The sequence below is a fragment of the Oncorhynchus keta genome, unplaced genomic scaffold (assembly GCF_023373465.1).
Source record: "Oncorhynchus keta strain PuntledgeMale-10-30-2019 unplaced genomic scaffold, Oket_V2 Un_contig_4646_pilon_pilon, whole genome shotgun sequence".
NCBI classification, from domain to species: domain Eukaryota; kingdom Metazoa; phylum Chordata; class Actinopteri; order Salmoniformes; family Salmonidae; genus Oncorhynchus; species Oncorhynchus keta.
The window spans coordinates 94,370-113,736 of NW_026287884.1; the positions used below are offsets into that span (position 1 = coordinate 94,370).

General features: G+C 42.1%; 1 long non-coding RNA gene across 1 annotated transcript; it reads left to right on the forward strand.

Moving 5' to 3' along the window:
• The first annotated feature begins 909 nt into the window (after positions 1 to 909).
• On the forward strand, positions 910 to 10,135 carry LOC127924847 (uncharacterized). The gene is made up of 3 exons (XR_008119054.1): positions 910 to 986; positions 2,138 to 2,372; positions 10,106 to 10,135. It is a non-coding gene; the product is annotated as an uncharacterized LOC127924847 (long non-coding RNA).
• Positions 10,136 to 19,367: the final 9,232 nt, after the last annotated feature.

Below are 19,367 nucleotides of genomic sequence, written 5' to 3' on the forward strand. Positions count from 1 at the left end.
CAGGCTGATACTGTGTTTATAGCTGTCATTGAGACTGAATGAGGACAGGCTGATACTGTGTTTATAGCTGTCATTGAGACTGAATGAGGACAGGCTGATACTGTGTTTATAGCTGTCATTGAGACTGAATGAGGACAGGCTGATACTGTGTTTATAGCTGTCATTGAGACTGAATGAGGACAGGCTGATACTGTGTTTATAGCTGTCATTGAGACTGAATGAGGACAGGCTGATACTGTGTTGATAGCTGTCATTGAGACTGAATGAGGACAGGCTGATACTGTGTTTATAGCTGTCATTGAGACTGAATGAGGACAGGCTGATACTGTGTTTATAGCTGTCATTGAGACTGAATGAGGACAGGCTGATACTGTGTTTATAGCTGTCATTGAGACTGAATGAGGACAGGCTGATACTGTGTTTATAGCTGTCATTGAGACTGAATGAGGACAGGCTGATACTGTGTTTATAGCTGTCATTGAGACTGAATGAGGACAGGCTGATACTGTGTTTATAGCTGTCATTGAGACTGAATGAGGACAGGCTGATACTGTGTTTATAGCTGTCATTGAGACTGAATGAGGACAGGCTGATACTGTGTTTATAGCTGTCATTGAGACTGAATGAGGACAGGCTGATACTGTGTTTATAGCTTCTTGAGACTGAGGAGGACTGGACTTGTAAATAGCTGTGTTGAGACTGAATGAGGACAGGCTGATACTGTGTTTATAGCTGTCATTGAGACTGAATGAGGACAGGCTGATACTGTGTTTATAGCTGTGTTGAGACTGAATGAGGACAGGTGTGATACTGTGTGTGTGTGTCATTGGCCGGGCAGGACAGTGCTGGTACTGTCTGAGGTGGGGGATGGAGGGAGGAAGAGGTTCCACTGTTCCAGAGCTGTCATGATGAGATGGAGGGAGGAAGAGGAGGCTGAGAAGAGGAGTTGGCAGGATCAGGAGCCATCCACTAGTCACTCTCTGGAGGTACTGTGTGTGTGTTTTGTAATGCTGTGTGTGTGTTTTGTAATGGTGGTGTGTAATGTGTGTGCTGTGTAATGAGACTGTGTGTGTGGACAGGCTGTATAATGTGTGTGTAGTGTTTTTGTAATGGTGTGTGTGTTTTTGTAAGGCTGTACTGTGTTTTTGTAATGGTGTGTGTGTAATGGTGTGTGTGTGTATAATTGTGTGTGTGTGAATAATGGTGTGTGTGTTTATAGCTGTAATGAGACTGAATGTGGACAGGTGTGTGTAATGGTGTGTTATGTGTAATGTGTGTGTGTGTGTATAATGGTGTGTGTGTAATGGTGTGGTGTGTGTAATGGGGTGTGTGTGTGTATAATGGTGTGCTGTGATGTGTGTGTGTGTAATGGGTGTGGGCTGATGTGTGTGTGTATAATGGTGTGTGTATAATGGTGTGTGTGTGTAATGGTGTGTGTGTGTGTATAATGGTGTGTGTGTGTGTGTGTGTATAATGGTGTGTGTGTGTGTGTTTGTAATTGTGTGTGTGTGTGTGTGTGTTGTAATGTGTGTGTGTGTGTGTGTGTGTGTGTGTGTGTGTAATGTGTGTGTGTGTGTAATGGTGTGTGTGTGTGGTGTGTGTGTGTGTGTAATGGTGTGTGTGTGTGTGTGTAATGGTGTGTGTGTTCTCCACCAGGTCTTTAAGTGTTGTGTCGGTCTGTGTGACCAGGAGCAGCTAGCCTGTGTGTGCGTAATGGTGTGTGTGTAATGGTGTGTGTGTGTAATGGTGTGTGTTCTCCACCAGGTCTTTAAGACTCGTTGTGTCTGTCTGTGTGACCAGGAGCAGCTAGCCTGTGTGTGTGTAATGGTGTGTGTGTAATGGTGTGTGTGTGTAATGCTGTGTGTGTAATGGTGTGTGTGTAATGGTGTGTGTGTAATGGTGTGTGTGTGTGTGTGTTCTCCACCAGGTCTTTAAGACTCGTCGTGTCGGTCTGTGTGACCAGGAGCAGCTAGCCTGTGTGTGTGTAATGGTGTGTGTGTAATGGTGTGTGTGTTCTCCACCAGGTCTTTAAGACTTGTCGTGTCGGTCTGTGTGACCAGGAGCAGCTAGCCTGTGTGTGTGTAATGGTGTGTGTGTAATGGTGTGTGTGTGTAATGGTGTGTGTGGTCTCCACCAGGTCTTTAAGACTCGTCGTGTCGGTCTATGTGACCAGGAGCAGCTAGCCTGTGACCTGGACAGAGCTCTCTCCCTGTCCGTACTCAGTACCAGCCGCCGGACGCCCTCTGACCCCGGTGGGAGGGATGGAGGGGTGATCCCCTCGTCTGGAGGGAAACAGAAGGTTAGAGGTCAGAGGAAGACTGTTTCTCCTCCTCTTCCTCACTCCTCCTCTCAACGCTCCAGCTACGACTACAGTGAGTTACACTTTGTTAGTACTGTGTGTGTGTCGGTGTGTCCTAACCCTGTACAGACTGAGGATACGTGTGTTATTATGGTGTGTGTGTGTGTGTGTGACTAACATGTTAATGTAACTGAGTCTATGGATAAGAACGTCTGTTAAATGACTAACATGTTAATGTAACTGAGTCTCTGGATAAGAACGTCTGTTAAATGACTAACATGTTAATGTAACTGAGTCTCTGGATAAGAACGTCTGTTAAATGACTAACATGTTAATGTAACTGAGTCTCTGGATAAGAACGTCTGTTAAATGACTAACATGTTAATGTAACTGAGTCTCTCTGGATAAGAACGTCTGTTAAATGACTAACATGTTAATGTAACTGAGTCTCTGGATAAGAACGTCTGTTAAATGACTAACATGTTAATGTAACTGAGTCTCTGGATAAGAACGTCTGTTAAATGACTAACATGTTAATGTAACTGAGTCTCTGGATAAGAACGTCTGTTAAATGACTAACATGTTAATGTAACTGAGTCTCTGGATAAGAACGTCTGTTAAATGACTAACATGTTAATGTAACTGAGTCTCTGGATAAGAACGTCTGTTAAATGACTAACATGTTAATGTAACTGAGTCTCTGGATAAGAACGTCTGTTAAATGACTAACATGTTAATGTAACTGAGTCTCTCTGGATAAGAACGTCTGTTAAATGACTAACATGTTAATGTAACTGAGTCTCTGGATAAGAACGTCTGTTAAATGACTAACATGTTAATGTAACTGAGTCTCTCTGGATAAGAACGTCTGTTAAATGACTAACATGTTAATGTAACTGAGTCTCTCTGGATAAGAACGTCTGTTAAATGACTAACATGTTAATGTAACTGAGTCTCTGGATAAGAACGTCTGTTAAATGACTAACATGTTAATGTAACTGAGTCTCTGGATAAGAACGTCTGTTAAATGACTAACATGTTAATGTAACTGAGTCTCTGGATAAGAACGTCTGTTAAATGACTAACATGTTAATGTAACTGAGTCTCTGGATAAGAACGTCTGTTAAATGACTAACATGTTAATGTAACTGAGTCTCTGGATAAGAACGTCTGTTAAATGACTAACATGTTAATGTAACTGAGTCTCTCTGGATAAGAACGTCTGTTAAATGACTAACATGTTAATGTAACTGAGTCTCTGGATAAGAACGTCTGTTAAATGACTAACATGTTAATGTAACTGAGTCTCTCTGGATAAGAACGTCTGTTAAATGACTAACATGTTAATGTAACTGAGTCTCTCTGGATAAGAACGTCTGTTAAATGACTAACATGTTAATGTAACTGAGTCTCTCTGGATAAGAACGTCTGTTAAATGACTAACATGTTAATGTAACTGAGTCTCTGGATAAGAACGTCTGTTAAATGACTAACATGTTAATGTAACTGAGTCTCTGGATAAGAACGTCTGTTAAATGACTAACATGTTAATGTAACTGAGTCTCTGGATAAGAACGTCTGTTAAATGACTAACATGTTAATGTAACTGAGTCTCTCTGGATAAGAACGTCTGTTAAATGACTAACATGTTAATGTAACTGAGTCTCTGGATAAGAACGTCTGTTAAATGACTAACATGTTAATGTAACTGAGTCTCTCTGGATAAGAACGTCTGTTAAATGACTAACATGTTAATGTAACTGAGTCTCTGGATAAGAACGTCTGTTAAATGACTAACATGTTAATGTAACTGAGTCTCTGGATAAGAACGTCTGTTAAATGACTAACATGTTAATGTAACTGAGTCTCTGGATAAGAACGTCTGTTAAATGACTAACATGTTAATGTAACTGAGTCTCTGGATAAGAACGTCTGTTAAATGACTAACATGTTAATGTAACTGAGTCTCTGGATAAGAACGTCTGTTAAATGACTAACATGTTAATGTAACTGAGTCTCTGGATAAGAACGTCTGTTAAATGACTAACATGTTAATGTAACTGAGTCTCTGGATAAGAACGTCTGTTAAATGACTAACATGTTAATGTAACTGAGTCTCTGGATAAGAACGTCTGTTAAATGACTAACATGTTAATGTAACTGAGTCTCTGGATAAGAACGTCTGTTAAATGACTAACATGTTAATGTAACTGAGTCTCTGGATAAGAACGTCTGTTAAATGACTAACATGTTAATGTAACTGAGTCTCTCTGGATAAGAACGTCTGTTAAATGACTAACATGTTAATGTAACTGAGTCTCTGGATAAGAACGTCTGTTAAATGACTAACATGTTAATGTAACTGAGTCTCTGGATAAGAACGTCTGTTAAATGACTAACATGTTAATGTAACTGAGTCTCTGGATAAGAACGTCTGTTAAATGACTAACATGTTAATGTAACTGAGTCTCTCTGGATAAGAACGTCTGTTAAATGACTAACATGTTAATGTAACTGAGTCTCTCTGGATAAGAACGTCTGTTAAATGACTAACATGTTAATGTAACTGAGTCTCTCTGGATAAGAACGTCTGTTAAATGACTAACATGTTAATGTAACTGAGTCTCTCTGGATAAGAACGTCTGTTAAATGACTAACATGTTAATGTAACTGAGTCTCTCTGGATAAGAACGTCTGTTAAATGACTAACATGTTAATGTAACTGAGTCTCTGGATAAGAACGTCTGTTAAATGACTAACATGTTAATGTAACTGAGTCTCTCTGGATAAGAACGTCTGTTAAATGACTAACATGTTAATGTAACTGAGTCTCTGGATAAGAACGTCTGTTAAATGACTAACATGTTAATGTAACTGAGTCTCTCTGGATAAGAACGTCTGTTAAATGACTAACATGTTAATGTAACTGAGTCTCTCTGGATAAGAACGTCTGTTAAATGACTAACATGTTAATGTAACTGAGTCTCTGGATAAGAACGTCTGTTAAATGACTAACATGTTAATGTAACTGAGTCTCTGGATAAGAACGTCTGTTAAATGACTAACATGTTAATGTAACTGAGTCTCTGGATAAGAACGTCTGTTAAATGACTAACATGTTAATGTAACTGAGTCTCTGGATAAGAACGTCTGTTAAATGACTAACATGTTAATGTAACTGAGTCTCTGGATAAGAACGTCTGTTAAATGACTAACATGTTAATGTAACTGAGTCTCTGGATAAGAACGTCTGTTAAATGACTAACATGTTAATGTAACTGAGTCTCTGGATAAGAACGTCTGTTAAATGACTAACATGTTAATGTAACTGAGTCTCTGGATAAGAACGTCTGTTAAATGACTAACATGTTAATGTAACTGAGTCTCTGGATAAGAACGTCTGTTAAATGACTAACATGTTAATGTAACTGAGTCTCTGGATAAGAACGTCTGTTAAATGACTAACATGTTAATGTAACTGAGTCTCTCTGGATAAGAACGTCTGTTAAATGACTAACATGTTAATGTAACTGAGTCTCTGGATAAGAACGTCTGTTAAATGACTAACATGTTAATGTAACTGAGTCTCTGGATAAGAACGTCTGTTAAATGACTAACATGTTAATGTAACTGAGTCTCTGGATAAGAACGTCTGTTAAATGACTAACATGTTAATGTAACTGAGTCTCTGGATAAGAACGTCTGTTAAATGACTAACATGTTAATGTAACTGAGTCTCTCTGGATAAGAACGTCTGTTAAATGACTAACATGTTAATGTAACTGAGTCTCTCTGGATAAGAACGTCTGTTAAATGACTAACATGTTAATGTAACTGAGTCTCTGGATAAGAACGTCTGTTAAATGACTAACATGTTAATGTAACTGAGTCTCTGGATAAGAACGTCTGTTAAATGACTAACATGTTAATGTAACTGAGTCTCTGGATAAGAACGTCTGTTAAATGACTAACATGTTAATGTAACTGAGTCTCTCTGGATAAGAACGTCTGTTAAATGACTAACATGTTAATGTAACTGAGTCTCTGGATAAGAACGTCTGTTAAATGACTAACATGTTAATGTAACTGAGTCTCTGGATAAGAACGTCTGTTAAATGACTAACATGTTAATGTAACTGAGTCTCTGGATAAGAACGTCTGTTAAATGACTAACATGTTAATGTAACTGAGTCTCTGGATAAGAACGTCTGTTAAATGACTAACATGTTAATGTAACTGAGTCTCTGGATAAGAACGTCTGTTAAATGACTAACATGTTAATGTAACTGAGTCTCTCTGGATAAGAACGTCTGTTAAATGACTAACATGTTAATGTAACTGAGTCTCTGGATAAGAACGTCTGTTAAATGACTAACATGTTAATGTAACTGAGTCTCTGGATAAGAACGTCTGTTAAATGACTAACATGTTAATGTAACTGAGTCTCTGGATAAGAACGTCTGTTAAATGACTAACATGTTAATGTAACTGAGTCTCTGGATAAGAACGTCTGTTAAATGACTAACATGTTAATGTAACTGAGTCTCTGGATAAGAACGTCTGTTAAATGACTAACATGTTAATGTAACTGAGTCTCTGGATAAGAACGTCTGTTAAATGACTAACATGTTAATGTAACTGAGTCTCTGGATAAGAACGTCTGTTAAATGACTAACATGTTAATGTAACTGAGTCTCTGGATAAGAACGTCTGTTAAATGACTAACATGTTAATGTAACTGAGTCTCTGGATAAGAACGTCTGTTAAATGACTAACATGTTAATGTAACTGAGTCTCTGGATAAGAACGTCTGTTAAATGACTAACATGTTAATGTAACTGAGTCTCTGGATAAGAACGTCTGTTAAATGACTAACATGTTAATGTAACTGAGTCTCTGGATAAGAACGTCTGTTAAATGACTAACATGTTAATGTAACTGAGTCTCTGGATAAGAACGTCTGTTAAATGACTAACATGTTAATGTAACTGAGTCTCTGGATAAGAACGTCTGTTAAATGACTAACATGTTAATGTAACTGAGTCTCTGGATAAGAACGTCTGTTAAATGACTAACATGTTAATGTAACTGAGTCTCTGGATAAGAACGTCTGTTAAATGACTAACATGTTAATGTAACTGAGTCTCTGGATAAGAACGTCTGTTAAATGACTAACATGTTAATGTAACTGAGTCTCTGGATAAGAACGTCTGTTAAATGACTAACATGTTAATGTAACTGAGTCTCTGGATAAGAACGTCTGTTAAATGACTAACATGTTAATGTAACTGAGTCTCTCTGGATAAGAACGTCTGTTAAATGACTAACATGTTAATGTAACTGAGTCTCTGGATAAGAACGTCTGTTAAATGACTAACATGTTAATGTAACTGAGTCTCTCTGGATAAGAACGTCTGTTAAATGACTAACATGTTAATGTAACTGAGTCTCTGGATAAGAACGTCTGTTAAATGACTAACATGTTAATGTAACTGAGTCTCTGGATAAGAACGTCTGTTAAATGACTAACATGTTAATGTAACTGAGTCTCTGGATAAGAACGTCTGTTAAATGACTAACATGTTAATGTAACTGAGTCTCTGGATAAGAACGTCTGTTAAATGACTAACATGTTAATGTAACTGAGTCTCTCTGGATAAGAACGTCTGTTAAATGACTAACATGTTAATGTAACTGAGTCTCTCTGGATAAGAACGTCTGTTAAATGACTAACATGTTAATGTAACTGAGTCTCTGGATAAGAACGTCTGTTAAATGACTAACATGTTAATGTAACTGAGTCTCTCTGGATAAGAACGTCTGTTAAATGACTAACATGTTAATGTAACTGAGTCTCTGGATAAGAACGTCTGTTAAATGACTAACATGTTAATGTAACTGAGTCTCTGGATAAGAACGTCTGTTAAATGACTAACATGTTAATGTAACTGAGTCTCTGGATAAGAACGTCTGTTAAATGACTAACATGTTAATGTAACTGAGTCTCTGGATAAGAACGTCTGTTAAATGACTAACATGTTAATGTAACTGAGTCTCTCTGGATAAGAACGTCTGTTAAATGACTAACATGTTAATGTAACTGAGTCTCTGGATAAGAACGTCTGTTAAATGACTAACATGTTAATGTAACTGAGTCTCTGGATAAGAACGTCTGTTAAATGACTAACATGTTAATGTAACTGAGTCTCTCTGGATAAGAACGTCTGTTAAATGACTAACATGTTAATGTAACTGAGTCTCTCTGGATAAGAACGTCTGTTAAATGACTAACATGTTAATGTAACTGAGTCTCTGGATAAGAACGTCTGTTAAATGACTAACATGTTAATGTAACTGAGTCTCTGGATAAGAACGTCTGTTAAATGACTAACATGTTAATGTAACTGAGTCTCTCTGGATAAGAACGTCTGTTAAATGACTAACATGTTAATGTAACTGAGTCTCTCTGGATAAGAACGTCTGTTAAATGACTAACATGTTAATGTAACTGAGTCTCTCTGGATAAGAACGTCTGTTAAATGACTAACATGTTAATGTAACTGAGTCTCTGGATAAGAACGTCTGTTAAATGACTAACATGTTAATGTAACTGAGTCTCTCTGGATAAGAACGTCTGTTAAATGACTAACATGTTAATGTAACTGAGTCTCTGGATAAGAACGTCTGTTAAATGACTAACATGTTAATGTAACTGAGTCTCTGGATAAGAACGTCTGTTAAATGACTAACATGTTAATGTAACTGAGTCTCTCTGGATAAGAACGTCTGTTAAATGACTAACATGTTAATGTAACTGAGTCTCTCTGGATAAGAACGTCTGTTAAATGACTAACATGTTAATGTAACTGAGTCTCTCTGGATAAGAACGTCTGTTAAATGACTAACATGTTAATGTAACTGAGTCTCTGGATAAGAACGTCTGTTAAATGACTAACATGTTAATGTAACTGAGTCTCTGGATAAGAACGTCTGTTAAATGACTAACATGTTAATGTAACTGAGTCTCTCTGGATAAGAACGTCTGTTAAATGACTAACATGTTAATGTAACTGAGTCTCTGGATAAGAACGTCTGTTAAATGACTAACATGTTAATGTAACTGAGTCTCTGGATAAGAACGTCTGTTAAATGACTAACATGTTAATGTAACTGAGTCTCTGGATAAGAACGTCTGTTAAATGACTAACATGTTAATGTAACTGAGTCTCTCTGGATAAGAACGTCTGTTAAATGACTAACATGTTAATGTAACTGAGTCTCTGGATAAGAACGTCTGTTAAATGACTAACATGTTAATGTAACTGAGTCTCTCTGGATAAGAACGTCTGTTAAATGACTAACATGTTAATGTAACTGAGTCTCTGGATAAGAACGTCTGTTAAATGACTAACATGTTAATGTAACTGAGTCTCTCTGGATAAGAACGTCTGTTAAATGACTAACATGTTAATGTAACTGAGTCTCTGGATAAGAACGTCTGTTAAATGACTAACATGTTAATGTAACTGAGTCTCTGGATAAGAACGTCTGTTAAATGACTAACATGTTAATGTAACTGAGTCTCTCTGGATAAGAACGTCTGTTAAATGACTAACATGTTAATGTAACTGAGTCTCTGGATAAGAACGTCTGTTAAATGACTAACATGTTAATGTAACTGAGTCTCTGGATAAGACGTCTGTTAAATGACTAACATGTTAATGTAACTGAGTCTCTGGATAAGAACTCTGTTAAATGACTAACATGTTAATATGTTGTGTCCTGACCCTGTGTTCTCTGCACCAGACTCCGACTCTGAAGAGGATGTCCCCGGGGGCTGTCACCCCTTCTCAGGGTTGCGACCCCACACATCCCCGTTGAGGAAGAGACCGTCCCCCTCCTCGTCCAATCAGGCGGCTCGGGAGAGGAAACAGAAGCACTTATCCCTCTGCTGCAGGATAGAGACTGTTTAGGGATCAAGGTTACTGACCACACCCCTGGTTACTAACCACACCCTCTGTGATATTTTCATAAGGGCACAATGTTGCTAAACGTTGAGATAGAGATGTTGTAGGGAATCACATCATCTCTGTTGAGATAGAGATGTTGTGGGGAATCCTGTCATCTCTGTTGAGATAGAGATGTTGTGGGGAATCACGTCATCTCTGTTGACATGGAGATGTTGTGGGGAATCACGTCATCTCTATTAATAAAGGTTGAGATAGATGTTTTGCTGTTGGGAATCACATCATCTCTGTTGAGATAGAGATGTTGTGGGGAATCACGTCATCTCTGTTGAGATAGAGATGTTGTGGGGAATCACGTCATCTCTATTAATAAAGGTTGAGATAGATGTTTTGCTGTTGGGAATCACATCATCTCTGTTGAGATAGAGATGTTGTAGGGAATCACGTCATCTCAAAACTGTAAAATCTGCATCATTCTGAGTGTTTCACCTCACTGACCTCACTTCCTGCATACTGACCACACAGAGAGAGAGAGGGCTCTTACAGCTGTGACATCACTTCCTGCGTACTGACCACACAGAGAGAGGGCTCTTACATATGTGACCTCACTCCCAGGCTCTTAGAGTCCCATTCCTCTCCCTGCCGCTGCTGCCTCCTGGTTTTAGACTTGATTTTGTTACGGTTGTCACGGTTACGGTTGTCACGGATGCGGTTGTCACGGTTTCGCCTGGCTTGCTCAGACTGCTGTGGACTTTTTTTTTATACATTGATCATGTGTGGATGTGTGTGTTTTTTTCTAAAAAAAAAAAAAAAATTGTGTTTTTTTGGTACTGAAGATTTTTATTAAAGGTGTTTTTGAATTGAATTTGGTAAAGAAAATCAACTCACTGTGGTCCTTGTCTCTCGCTTCGTCTGTCTCTCTCTCTCTGTCCGCCTGTCCTGTCTGTCGGCTGCACACACTACTTGCTCTGTCGGACCTGTAACCCTCCTATCGCCCCCAACAGCACAAGGGCACTCGGTTCCTACACTGTAGTGCTTCAATGGGGTTTTAGTTGTGGGCTCCTCTGAATCATGCAGAGAGTACAGTGGATGACACACACACACACACACACACACACACACTCACACACACACACACACACACACACACACACACACACACACACACACACACACACACACACACACACACACACACACACAGAACTGTTTTCAATGAAGATGGTGAAATATGATTGTGATTGTGAGGGCTATGGTAAGGGTTGAGGTTTGGGACGAGGATAGGGATGAAGGAAGGCTTTTTAGAGATTTTTTTTAGATTCATAAAGCTCACACACACCCAGTTCAAACTATCTGATTGGCTCGTTGGGATATTTGCATAATAGGGCTCCTTCTTCCTGTCTACTAAACCTCCAGATAACTCTGCCCCTTCCTGTCGTTCGCTGCCACCTGCTCATCTTTCACCTGCTCACTCCTCTCCTACCCATGATGCTTTACATGTCTCTCAGCCTGTGCTGTTTGTTCTGCTGCTGCTGCTGACACACACAAGCCTGCCAGGACTAGCGCTACCTTTAGCCATGCTACCTCGCTACGGTATGGTTAGCTATAGCTAGCCTAACCTACAGCTAGCTGATGCTACGGTTAGCTATAGCTAGCCTAGCCTACAGCTAGTTCATGCTACGGTTAGCTATAGCTAGTCTAACCTACAGCTAGTTGATGCTACGGCTAGCTATAGCTAGTATCTCCTACAGCTATTTGATGCTACGGTTAGTTATAGCTAGTCTAACCTACAGCTAGTTGATGCTACGGTTAGCTATAGCTAGTCTAACCTACAGCTAGTTGATGCTACGGTTAGCTATAGCTAGTCTATGCTACAGTTAGCTATAGCAAGTCTACTAAAACTTAAATTAAACAAAGTCTCAAATAGTCGCTTGTCCCTTTTAATAGCCGGGCGACGGCACACATTTCAGCAAATTAATGGGTCTAAATGAATTGTTTACAAGGTTTGTTTAATTTGTATATTTAATAATTCAATAGTGATTTGAGAAAAATGACAGCAATCATCAGTTAGAAACTGCTAGCCGTTGGCTGCTAACTACTTGCTAACTTGAAGCACAAAAACAGTCAACAACTTTGGGAGAACCAGACCCTTATAGAAGTCGGCCGATCGCCCTCTAGTGGTGAATGTAAGAACTGCACAGTCAAAGGGGAGAATAATTATTCTGTCAAGGAAAGTTTATTTTTCTCGAGAATAGAGGCACACTAAGACGACAACACATTTAGTGAAGAAATGTATTAAAACAATCAGGAAGTGACTGCTGGAATTAAACATGCAAATTAGCAAAATCGACACCTGTTTCTCATCATCACCTGTTGTGTTCAGCAAAATTAAATATGCGATATTGAACTTTTGGGCGAACCGACCAAATTCACATAAATTTTACTAGGCAAGTCAGTTAAGAACAAATTCTTATTGACGGCCTAGGAACAGTGGGTTAACTGCCTGTTCAGGGGCAGAACAACAGATTTGTACCATGTCAGCTCGGGGGTTTGAACTTGCAACCTTCTGGTTACTAGTCCAACACTCTAACCACTAGGCTACCCTGCCGCTCCATAGATCTGTCATTTATTTATTTTCACTTACTTACGAAAGTCAGTTAAAAACAAATTATTATTTTCTACGACAGCCTAGGATCAGGAATGACAGATTTGTACCATGTCCGCTCGGGGATTCGATCTTGCAACCTTCCGGTTACTAGTCCAACGCTCTAACCACTAGGCTAGTGGAATGGGGTAGATATTTTCTATGTGTGCTATTTCTATGTTGTATTGTATTGGTTTTATACACCAGCTGAAAATACAATATTTTATTGAAAAGCTTTTTCACAGTGGTTGGGGTGGCAGAGTAGCCTAGTGGTTAGAGTGTTGGGCTAGGAACCGGAAGGTTGCAAGTTCAAACCCCTGAGCTGACAAGGTACAAATCTGTCATTCTGCCCCTGAACAGGCAGTTAACCCACTGTTCCTAGGCCGTCATTGAAAATAAGGATTTGTTCTTAACTGACTTGCCTGGTTAAATAAAGGTAAAACTGCTTGTTTTGTCACATAAACTGAAATTAGGCGAAATCTTCGAATTTTACCAACCAAAAAATTACGTACCGATTTCTGCATATTGCATTTTTTTAAAAGTGAAGTTTTACAGTATGCTACATCTAGTCGATGCTACATGGCTACGCTATAGGTAGCTGATACTAGCTGATACTACGACTAGGCTACATGGCTAAGCTACGCACGCTATAGCTAGCCGACGCTACGACTAAGCTACATGGCTAAGCTACGCTATAGCTAGCCGATGCTACGACTAAGCTACATGGCTAAGCTACGCTAGCCGATGCTACGACTAAGCTACATGGCTAAGCTACGCTAGCCGATGCTAGGCTACTCCATACGCTGCCCTGCCTGAGGCCACACGCTTGTCACCTGTTGTGTAAGTAAGATGTCCCTACTCTCTCTGTGTCTCAGTGATGGTGCTAATGCTAATATGGACGCTCAAACTACTATTCGCCTGGCGGGATCTGGGGTTGAATATTCAGTCTCATGGACAATATTAATGTCAATATGAACGTTTGCTTCACAAATAGAACCTTTTGCTTGTGTTTCTGAGCTGTAGACATGCATCCTTCCTTTCCTTCCTTTCCTTCCTAGTAAGGAATGATCTGACCAATCTGGTTAGACTTGGATTGACCCTCACATGCCACAAAATCTGCTTTTTGTAAAGAAAATGTGAGTCCTCTGGTAGGGAGGAGTCAGATCAGTGATTACTCTCTGGTAGGGAGGAGTCAGGTCAGTGATGACTCTCTGGTAGGGAGGAGTCAGATCAGTGATGACTCTCTGGTAGGGAGGAGTCAGATCAGTGATGACTCTCTGGTAGGGAGGAGTCAGATCAGTGATGACTCTCTGGTAGGGAGGAGTCAGATCAGTGATGACTCTCTGGTAGGGAGGAGTCAGATCAGTGATGACTCTCTGGTAGGGAGGAGTCAGGTCAGTGATGACTCTCTGGTAGGGAGGAGTCAGATCAGTGAGTCCTCTCTGGTAGGGAGGGGAGTGATGACTCTCTGGTAGGGAGAGTCAGATCAGTGATGACTCTCTGGTAGGGAGGAGTCAGGTCAGTGATGACTCTCTGGTAGGGAGGAGTCAGATCTGACTCTGGTAGGAGGAGTCAGATCAGTGATGACTCTCTGGTAGGGAGGAGTCAGATCAGTGATGACTCTCTGGTAGGGAGGAGTCAGATCAGTGATGACTATCTGGTAGGGAGGAGTCAGATCAGTGAGTCCTCTCTGGTAGGGAGGAGTCAGGTCAGTGATGACTCTCTGCTAGGGAGGAGTCAGGTCAGTCAGTCCTCTCTGGTAGGGAGGAGTCAGGTCAGTGGTGACTCTCTGGTAGGGAGGAGTCAGATCAGTGAGTCCTCTCTGGTAGGGAGGAGTCAGGTCAGTGAGTCCTCTCTGGTAGGGAGGAGTCAGGTCAGTGATGACTCTCTGGTAGGGAGGAGTCAGGTCAGTCAGTCCTCTCTGGTAGGGAGGAGTCAGATCAGTGATGACTCTCTGGTAGGGAGGAGTCAGATCAGTGATGACTCTCTGGTAGGGAGGAGTCAGGTCAGTGATGACTCTCTGGTAGGGAGGAGTTAGGTCAGTGAGTCCTCTCTGGTAGGGAGGAGTCAGATCAGTGATGACTCTCTGGTAGGGAGGAGTCAGATCAGTGATGACTCTCTGGTAGGGAGGAGTCAGGTCAGTGATGACTCTCTGGTAGGGAGGAGTCAGGTCAGTGATGACTCTCTGGTAGGGAGGAGTCAGATCAGTGATGACTCTCTGGTAGGGAGGAGTCAGGTCAGTGATGACTCTCTGGTAGGGAGGAGTCAGGTCAGTGATGACTCTCTGGTAGGGAGGAGTCAGGTCAGTGATGACTCTGGTAGGGAGGAGTCAGATCAGTGATGACTCTCTGGTAGGGAGGAGTCAGATCAGTGATGACTCTCTGGTAGGGAGGAGTCAGATCAGTGATGACTCTCTGGTAGGGAGGAGTCAGATCAGTGATGACTCTCTGGTAGGGAGGAGTCAGGTCAGTGATGACTCTCTGGTAGGGAGGAGTCAGGTCAGTGATGACTCTGGTAGGGAGGAGTCAGATCAGTGATGACTCTCTGGTAGGGAGGAGTGATCAGTGAGTCCTCTCTGGTAGGGAGGGGAGGAGACTCTCTGGTAGGGAGGAGTCAGAGGAAGGAAGGAAGGATGTGTTCTGTGCTGAGTGATTAACCAAATTTTGTCCGACGTCGGTTCAATTACTTGAATTCCATTTAGATCGGGTTTTGTGAAATCAAATCATTCACGACAAAAATTAGGAAACTGTATTGGATGCTGGGTTGAAGGGAGTTGTAGTTCTCATTTAAGCAAATATTCGAACCTAGTTCAGTTCAGAAAAGTGGTAATTAACTACAATCCCATAATCCATTGCGGCAGTTTTTTTTCCTCAACTTGTCGCCTCCCTTCCCACCTTTCGGACAACAACTCCTCGTTATTAGGCCCGGAGACATGAGCATCTGGTCACATTATATACAGACCTCTGGACGGATAGACTGTTACGTCTGTCTGTTTCACTTCCTGTCTATCTACCTGTCTGTTTCTCTTCCTGTCTATTTCTCTTCCTGTCTATCTACCTGTCTGTCTGTTTCTCTTCCTGTCTATCTACCTGTCTGTCTGTTTCACTTCCTGTCTGTTTCTCTTCCTGTCTATCTACCTGTCTGTCTGTTTCTCTTCCTGTCTATCTACCTGTCTGTCTGTTTCTCTTCCTGTCTGTTTCTCTTCCTGTCTGTCTGTTTCTCTTCCTGTCTATCTACCTGTCTGTCTGTTTCTCTTCCTGTCTGTCTGTTTCTCTTCCTGTCTATCTACCTGTCTGTCTGTTTCTCTTCCTGTCTGTTTCTCTTCCTGTCTGTCTGTTTCTCTTCCTGTCTGTCTGTTTCTCTTCCCGTCTATCTTGTCTGTCTGTCTCTTCCTGTCTGTTTCTCTTCCCTGTCTGTTTCTCTTCCTGTCTGTCTGTTTCTCTTCCTGTCTATCTTGTCTGTCTGTCTGCTCTAACCCTTACTTCCCTCTAACCAATCACAGCTCTTCTGTCTGTCTGTCTGTCTGTCTGTCTGTCTGTCTGTCTGTCTGTCTGTCTGTCTGTCTGCTCCTAACCCTTACTTCCCTCTAACCAATCACAGCTCATCCTGTCTACAGCCATGGTTCTAACTCCTAACCACTGGGCTGAGTCTCAATCCAGTAAGGTTCAGATGGCCCCCTATTCCCCATCTAGTGTACTACTATAGACCAGGACCCCTATTCCCCATCTAGTGTACTACTATAGACCAGGTCCCCTATTCCCCATCTAGTGTACTACTAGTGTATAGGAATAGGGGTATAGTGTATACTGTAGACCAGGTGTAAAGGGGTAGTGTGTAGGGGTATTGAATATAGGGGTAGTGACCAGGGAATAGGGGTAGTGTGTAGGGAATAGGGGTAGTGTATAGGGAATAGGGGTAGTGTACTACTGAATAGGACCAGTGGTGTGAATAGGGGTAGTGTGTTGTGACCAGGGGTAGTGGGTAGTGTAGGGGTAGTGTAGACCAGGGAATAGGGGTAGTGTATAGGGAATAGGGGTAGTATATGGGGAATAGGGGTAGTGTGTTGTGAATAGGGGTAGTGAATAGGGGTAGTGTGTAGGGAATAGGGGTAGGGAATAGGGAATAGGGGTAGTGAATAGGGAATCGGGGTAGTGAATAGGGGTATTGAATAGGGAATAGGGGTAGTGTGTTGGGAATAGGGGTAGTGTATAGGGAATAGGGGTAGTGTGTAGGGAATAGGGGTAGTGTATAGGGAATAGGGGTAGTGTATAGGGAATAGGGGTAGTGTATAGGGAATAGGGGTAGTGTGTAGGGAATAGGGGTAGTGTGTAGGGAATAGGGGTAGTGTATAGGGAATAGGGGTAGTGTATAGGGAATAGGGGTAGTGTGTAGGGAATAGGGGTAGTGTGTAGGGAATAGGGGTAGTGTGTAGGGAATAGGGGTAGTGTATAGGGAATAGGGGTAGTGTATAGGGAATAGGGGTAGTGTGTAGGGAATAGGGGTAGTGTATAGGGAATAGGGGTAGTGTATAGGGAATAGGGGGGTAGTGAATAGGGGTAGTGTATAGGGAATAGGGGTAGTGTGTAGGGAATAGGGGTAGTGTATAGGGAATAGGGGTAGTGTATAGGGAATAGGGGTAGTGTGTAGGGAATAGGGGTAGTGTGTAGGGAATAGGGGTAGTGTATAGGGAATAGGGGTAGTGTGTAGGGAATAGGGGTAGTGTGTAGGGAATAGGGGTAGTGTGTAGGGAATAGGGGTAGTGTATAGGGAATAGGGGTAGTGTATAGGGAATAGGGGTAGTGTGTAGGGAATAGGGGTAGTGTATAGGGAATAGGGGTAGTGTATAGGGAATAGGGGTAGTGTATAGGGAATAGGGGTAGTGTATAGGGAATAGGGGTAGTGTGTAGGGAATAGGGGTAGTGTATAGGGAATAGGGGTAGTGTATAGGGAATAGGGGTAGTGTATAGGGAATAGGGGTAGTGTGTAGGGAATAGGGGTAGTGTGTAGGGAATAGTTGTGGTCTGTATCCAGCCGTTTAGACCTGTGGAGGGAAGGAAGGGAGTGTATAGGGAATAGACAGACCTGCCAGCACCCCTCTGGGTGGTCTGTTCTGCCTGTCTGTCTGCTAGGGAACAGTTCTGCCTGTAGTCTGTCTGGGAACAGGGGTCTGTCTGCCTGCTAGGACAGCTCTCTCTGTCTGGGAATAGGGGTAGTCTGTCTGTTCTGTCTGTAGTGTGCTAGGGAATAGGTCTGTCTAGGGAATCTGTCTAGTCTGCTAGACAGGACTCCTGTAGTCTGTCTGTCTGGAAGACAGCTCTCTCTGTCTCTCTGTCTGTCTGCTAGGGAAGCTCTGTCTGTTCTGTCTGGCTGCCTGTCTGTCAGCTAACAGTACTACCTGTCTGTCTGTCTGGGGTCTGTCTGTCTGTTCTGGGGTAGTGTCTGAATCTGTCTGTCTGCTAGACAGCTCTGTCTGTTCTGTCTGTCTGCCTGCCTGTCTGTCTGCTAGACAGTACTACCTGTCTGTCTGCTAGACAGTTCTGTCTGTCTGTTCTGTCTGCTAGACAGCTCTGTTCTGTCTGTCTGCTAGACAGCTCTCTGTCTGTCTGTTCTGTCTGCTAGACAGCTCTGTTCTGTCTGTCTGCTAGACAGCTCTGTTCTGTCTGTCTGCTAGACAGCTCTGTTCTGTCTGTCTGCAAGACAGCTCTGTTCTGTCTGTCTGCCTGCCTGTCTGTCTGCTAGACAGCTCTGTCTGTCTGTCTGTCTGTCTGTCTGTCTGTCTGTCTGTCTGCTAACTGCAGAGGAATTGGGTACATTTCCCCCTCTCTCCCTTTCTCCCTCACCCCCTCTCCTTCTCTCCCTGTCCCCCTCTCTCCCTTTCTCCCTCATCCCCCTCTTTCTGTCCCCCTGTCTGTCTGTCTGTCTGTCCCCTAGACTCTCTCTCTCCCTCATTCTGTCTGCTCACCAGCTCTTTCTGTCACCCTGTTCTGTCCCTCACAGCTCTGTCCCTCACCCTGTTCTGTCTACCTAGACAGCTCTGTCTGTCTGTCTGTTCTGTCCCTAGACAGCTCCCCCTCACCCTGTCTCTCCCTACCCAGCTCTGTCTGTCTGTTCTCCCTCACCCCCTAGACAGCTCTGTCTCTCTCTCTGTTCTGTCTCCCTCACCCCCAGCTCTCTCCCTGTCTGTCTTTCTGTCTGCTCACCAGCTCTGTCTGTTCTGTCTGCCTGCCTGTCTGTCTGCTCACCCTCTGTCTTCTGTTCTGTCTGTCTGTCTGCTCTGTCACCCCCTGTCATTCCTGTCTGTCTGCAGAGGAATTCATTTCCCCTCACCCCCTCATTCCCTCACCCCCCTCTCCCCTCTCCCTTTCTCCCTCACCCCCCTCTCTCCCTTTCTCCCTCACCCCCTCTTTCCCTTCTCTCCCTCACCCCCTCCCCCCTCTCCCTTTCTCCCTCACCCCCT